Source organism: Dromaius novaehollandiae, chromosome 2 (genome assembly GCF_036370855.1).
Source record: "Dromaius novaehollandiae isolate bDroNov1 chromosome 2, bDroNov1.hap1, whole genome shotgun sequence".
Classification (NCBI taxonomy): Eukaryota; Metazoa; Chordata; class Aves; order Casuariiformes; family Dromaiidae; genus Dromaius; species Dromaius novaehollandiae.
The window spans coordinates 119,406,582-119,413,064 of record NC_088099.1 but is presented as its reverse complement, the minus strand read 5'-3'; positions in this window follow the sequence as shown (position 1 = coordinate 119,413,064).

The window sequence follows — 6,483 nt, the reverse complement described above, 5'->3', positions numbered from 1 at the left end:
AAATGCTGGCAGAAGAGGTTATGGACTCCATATGCACAATGCACAATGCCAAGCCATCAGGACCAGACGGTGTTTACCCAACAGTTCTGGAGGAATCCAAGGATGAAATAACTGAACTGCGATGTTTAATCTCTCACTTAAAACTAGTGTGATGTCTGAAGACTGGAAGTTGGCAAACTAACATGTTTCTTATTGTGCTAACCAATAAAGACTTTTATTCAAGGGAATTTTGGGGGAACTACAGACCAGTAATCCTGACATCTATACCTGGGCAAAGTAGTAGAAACAATAATGAAGAACATAATTAATAAAAACATGGATGAACGTGCTATGCTGTGGAAAAGTCAACACGATGTTTGTAAAGGGCAGTCTAGCTTTACAATCCTATTTAAGTCCTATTTATTTAAATCCTATTTCTCTGACGGAGTCAATCAGTAGGTAGCTTTCCATTGATTTAATCTACTGAATTCTTAGAAGTCTTTCTTCAAGATTCTCCAACAAAGGCTCTTAGGGAAACTAAACAAACTTGATATACAAGGGCCTTGCATTTATAAATAATTATTTAAAAGATCGGAAACAGAGTAGAAGACGTGGTCTATTTTCATAGCAGAAGGTCATCAGTGGAGTTGCAGAAGGTCTCGGACCCTTGCTCAGCATACTTATACAGGATGTAGAAAGGGGCTTAATAATGAGATAACCCTGGTGATGGCATTAGGTTATTTAGGATAGTAAGATTATGGCTAAGTGTGAAGAATTGCAGAGGGTTTTACAAAACTGAGCAACTTTGATGTTAAAATGGCAGATGAAATTCCATGTAAATAAACATAAGGTGATGTACATGCGAAAAGTAATCTGAAAATTCAATGTCAAATGTGGAGGACCAGGTTGTTACAACTAGTGAACAAGATCTTTGGCCTATAATAGTTCCATGAAAAAGTCAGTCTTGTGCTCAGTTGCAATCAAAATCTTTCAGATGTTTGGGATTATTAGAAATATATAGAGAACACAACAGAAACTGTCGTCATGCCATTATATAAACGCATGGTTAACTTGCACCTTGAGTAGTGTGGGGATCTGCCTCCTTCCTTCATCTCATATAGCTGAAGAGGAGCAAGTCCAAAGAGGGAAGCAAAGGTCATCAAAGGGGTGGAAAAGGCTTCCACATTGGCAGTGAATAAGTAAGCAAGACTTCTGCTTGGGTAGGGAATGGCTGAGGGAGGGTTATGGCAGAAGTGTATATAACCCTTGGTGACAGGGTGAGGGGCATCAGACACAGACTGGTCATTGCCCCTCCATCTGAGACCTAGCATACAATGAATCTAGCAAGTGTGAGGTTCAAAGCAAACAAAAGGAGGTGTTTTTTCATGTGCTATCTTGAGCTTGGATCGTTTCCTAGTCCCAACCATTGGTCTGAGACCCCCCGCCCAGTACTCCCTGCTCAGCATCTCAGAGTACACCAGTATGGGGAAACTCCCAGGGTCTCAGCTCCTCCTCTGACAACAGGCTGTTGAGCCTGGACAAAAATTCCCAGCATGAAATCGCTGCTTAAAAACTTCTAAGCTTTGCCAGAAAGATATGGCTTGATACAATGCTTCAAAGCAGTATCGCTCACAAAGAGCCTACTGAACTTTTCTGAAAGCATATTGTTGCCTATATGTAGGAAGCATTTGCTGTTTACACAACTGTTAGTTAACATTTTTTGATGGTTTCATATTTATTTACTAGGATGACGAATGCAAAAAACAGGGTATTGAGGTAATTTCATGTTTAATAGGTAGTCTCAAGAACGAAGATGCAGCCATGATTTTTCATTTCAGATTTGTGAAAGCTTTATTTTTTCCTAACATTGGATGTAGTACTTACTTAAAGATAAGGATGAACCCTCTGAGGAAAAAAGGTGGTTGACTGACTGATTCATTCATTCATTTAGCTTTCCACTTCCTTCTGTGAGCACGAAATAAGATGTAGCTGGGGCATGCCACCACTGAGAAAGGTAAGCCAACAAGCAAAGGGAAGGTGGCTGAGGGTGCAGAAAGGACAGAGGGGAGATAGTGAGCATGGAGTAAAAAGCAAGAAGTTGCTCATGGGAAGAAGAAACCCTAAGTGAACTGAAAAGGCAGACCATGGTGGTAACCGTATTTCTACATAATACGCTCATCTGGGTGTCAGGTATGATTTATGCCAGTACACTTCACTTTAATGTTGCTCTAGTTCTAATTTCTCTCTTTGACTTTTTATTCCCCCACCAAAAGCAGACATTGTGAACTCTCTGGGGCAAAGACTTCATGCTATGCCCTTTAAACAGTGCCTAGCACAGAGTGTCCCTGACCTCATCACTGGGATGCACTTTTGCAAATAAAAACCAACGGTAGAAAGTCATTTGGAGATGAAACCCTGAAATCAGGCCTTGATGCTCAGAAAAGATGTTTATTTGGTATTTGTTTTTATTATTATTATTATTCATTTGAGTAAACAAAAGCGTTAGTTCATCTCTTTAAAATCAAAGAGAAAAATCTGAGAAATGTAGCTCAGCAGCCAAAGTCTCAAAATCCACCTTGAAATCTTACTGGCTATCTTCTCGAGGGAGGTGTAAATCTTCCTTTAGTCGGCTTTTATTTCTGAATTTGGCTCTGCTCCTGGAAATCTTCCCTGCGAGGCCTCCACTTGCTATAAATGTTGCAATAGAAGCCTTGCTATTTGCAATGCCTTTCTAATTATTTTTTTGACAGGCCAAGAGTTGCCTTGTGGCCATCTCTAGAGAGCCTTGATTCTGTATTTCTAATTCATCATTTGGAGTCGCTTTGGACATCAAGCTCTTGCTGCCAATCAAAACAACTGTGTATCTCAGGGTCAGGCCTCTAGTTTGTCCATGTCCCTGCAAATCGAACCGAAGTTTTCCATCCGATGGTTGCGATGCAACGCAGCAGATTCCTCGCTGGGAAGGCAACACAAAAAGAGAGATTAAAAGAAAGAGAAATGGAGCAAGAAGAGAGGCTTGGGTATGGGAAACCAGGAGAGCGGTTTTGATTGATCTTCTCCTTGTGCTTTTCTTCTGGGATCCCAGTCTAGGAGGGGTCTGTACCCTCCTTTCGGAAGAAGACGCAGATGTCCGCTGCACTCTTTTCCAAACAATTGCAGAAGGATCCTGGATGACATGTAGTAACTTTTTAATGGGTGTTTAGCCTTACTTGGGTAAGTGGATTGCTTGGGGGTGCTTTTGAGAAAGAAATGCTGTAGGGAGACAAATGTCAGCAAAACACACTGTGGGCTCAGTGTCTGACAGAGGTTCAGAGCATTTTTTGCAGTAACAAGGCAGGAAGTTCAAGCTAGAGGACTGGAAGAAGTCATCCAGAAAACAAAAAAGAAACCCTGCGGAGCTCAAATACAGTTGTTTGTTTTGCTGCGAGGTTTGTGCTGAGCACAATCAAGCTTGCAGGCACCACCGAGGTGCGCGGCACAAGGAGGCTGGTGAATAAATGGATTTCAGGGGGCAGGAAATGCTGGTGCCAACTTCACTGGGTGCACTTTCAAGGCTCCGCTGTAACCTTTGAGCTCTGACTGCAAAGAAATGTTGTACAGCCCTGTACGACACTGCCACAAGGTTTACTGGTTTGGGGGTGAAAGGGAAGGGGAGAGAAAGGGGGCAAATAACATCATGACTTACTTTGTGTTTAGTTCAACATTTATCTTTAAATATTTTTTTTGCCTCTGAATTAGTTTCAATAAAACCTGCGTCGCTCGTGGAGCTCCTTCAATAAAAAAGTCACTGTTTGTTATACGATAACACTGAACAGACTCCAGGCACTCCATTTTCTTATCTTAGATATACAGTGGAGCATAACTCAAGCAAAGGGGAGAAGTTAATGCATCTGTAACACTAGGTAACAGAAGCAACAGTAGCATGTTAGTGTAGTAATAACTCTCACATGTGGAATATCTGAAGATGGGTTTTATTGAATTCAGTTTATTTAACCAGGATAAACCCTTGAGATATGGATCTCATTTACAAGATGGTGTTGGCAAAAAGGCAGATTATTACAAGCACATGTGGAAGATAAGTATAAAACAAAAAGTGAAAGACCTGTTTATATTTTTAATTAGAATCCTTTATCACCAAAAATGTTAAGTGAAAGGGAAGACATTAGACTATTACTTGCTGATATTAATAGCAACGGCACTTCCTAGGGGTACAGCACCGTTCTCTCCTGAGCATCGCAATGGTGAACAAAATCCAGGCAAAATGTTCTCCCCTGGGGTGCATTGGGCATCTCTGTTGCCTGGCTAAGCCCGTTTTGCTCAGGGAATTGTCACATCTTCCTGCGAAACGGGCCGCGAGGAGCCACAGCACTGTATGCGCGGCAAAGGGGAAAGGAGCGGCGGAGAGCTGCGTGGCGGGGAGAGGGCTCGAGCGGAGAGACCTGCAACGCGGTGTGCTGCTGAAACGCAGCTGCAGCTCGGCAATGCTGACACGTTAGGGCAAAAGCCAAGGGGAACACAATGTACAGTCGCAATTTCAGGAGAATTTAAGTAGGCAGAGTGTAAGTATTCAAAGTGGAATTTGACCAGGATTAACCCCTTTAATCTTGCTAAAAATACTATGGGATTTTTCATGAGCAACAGGCATTCAGGACTTGACTTATGCATTTCACACAAAAGGCATTAAAACTTTTTGTTTATATGAATGAATTTTTTGAAATAGTTACCTTTTAAATGACCCCTAAACAGATACCAACCACATTAAAGTTATATGTGGTATGCTGGCACTCAAGGCCATGAGGTGATGGAGTGCTTTTCTTTTCACGAGGCAGTTTTGCTTGATAATCAAATGTCTCTGGTAGGTAAATACAAAACCTCTCTCCTCTATTAAAGAGTTATTATGTTGTGTTTACAATGTATTCTTTTGGTCTGTAGTTAACATACTTTAAATACTCTTAAAGGTAAACGGCTGCCTGCCAGCCAATGATATTTTCAGACTATCAAGTTGCATATTTTGCTCAGAAGTGTAGCTCTGAGTCTGCTTTTTGACTTTCCCTTTGTACAGTAGATTTTCCCCCTCCCTGGATAGAAAATGCCAAGCAGCAGAAGTCTGCTGGGTTTCTCACCTTTGGGACCAAAAGAAGACCAGGGTTGTCCGGCTATTCTGGGACATGGCAAACGCTGGGTTAAACACAACAGACCATGACATTATCATGACAGAATGTGGGCTAATTAAAAAAAAGAGCTTTTTTCGAAGGGGAGTCTTGAGGTTTTGCTCATGGATATTCACCTAAGTGGTAGGATGCTAAGTCGGGGCCCGCATAACAAAACTGTGCCTTTTAGTTTAGTCGGCTGTCCACGGTGGAAAAAATATCTTTTGGGTTACCATTATAAAGGCCTTTACAGGCCACAGGAGGCTCGTGGGCCATACTTTGCTAACCATTTGCATGCAGAGGCAGTGGCTGTAGAAGTACATTTGTGTTGGAATAGGAGACGCTGCTGTTTCAGAAGAGAAATTGTACCATCAACTCTGGTACAGGGAAGGCCAACACAGCTGCCTTTTATTTGCTCCTGGACGTTACAGAAAGGAGGTTATTAGTTACAGAAAGTCAAGAAGAATGGGGAGATCAGGGTCCTACTTCGGAGCTATTTCACTGGCCTGCTGTATGACCTTGGGCAATATCTATGGCAGGGCAGTTTTGCATAGAGAGCGTTCAGCCCATCTGCTTGCCTGCTGGAATTGCCCCTGGTTTTCTGTCAGTGGCCCATCTATATAAGCAAGGAGGGTCAGGTGGCCTCCACCTACCTCCAGTGCACCCACAAGCAAGGAGTGACTAGAAACAACCCTCATGTTTGTGCAAGAGTTTTAACCGCAGGTGCCAAACATCAAGGGCAAACAATTTGCCTCTGCAGGTGTACCCCACAACCTTCCTTTTCTCTGCGCTTTTCAGCATGTTTTAGCCCCATGAGAGGCAAAGTCTGGCAGCCTGCTGGTGGCTGAGTGGCCGAACAGCTCTCCAGGGCCCCAGGCTCTTCAGCTTTCCAAAAGTTTCTTCCCATTTAGCTTGCACAGCAGATTCCCTCCCAGGCGCTGCCTGCGGCCATTTGGTGGTAGAACAAAACGTTGCCCAGGAGTATCCATTTGAATTAATTTGCTTTGGCTGTATTTGCACCTTTGTGTATTTGTTTTCTGTTTGAGCAGTGACATTTATTGGCACAAAAGTGCTATGGAAAGCCGATTTTTGGTGAACATTAATATTTGCTCTGAAGTACAACCAGACCTCAATTCAAAAACATGCTTACTGACTTTAAGTACATGGATGTGTCTCATTGACTCTGCTGAATGAAACCTGATGCTGGGAACAGAAGCAGTGCCACGAGCTTTCACTGACCAATCAGGACAGATTGATCGTAGGACAGCCTGAGTCAAGATTGTTCAGGATCTATCCTCACTGTACCAAATTTCATGAGATAAAACACATGCCGGGGATTTGCACACAATTGAGG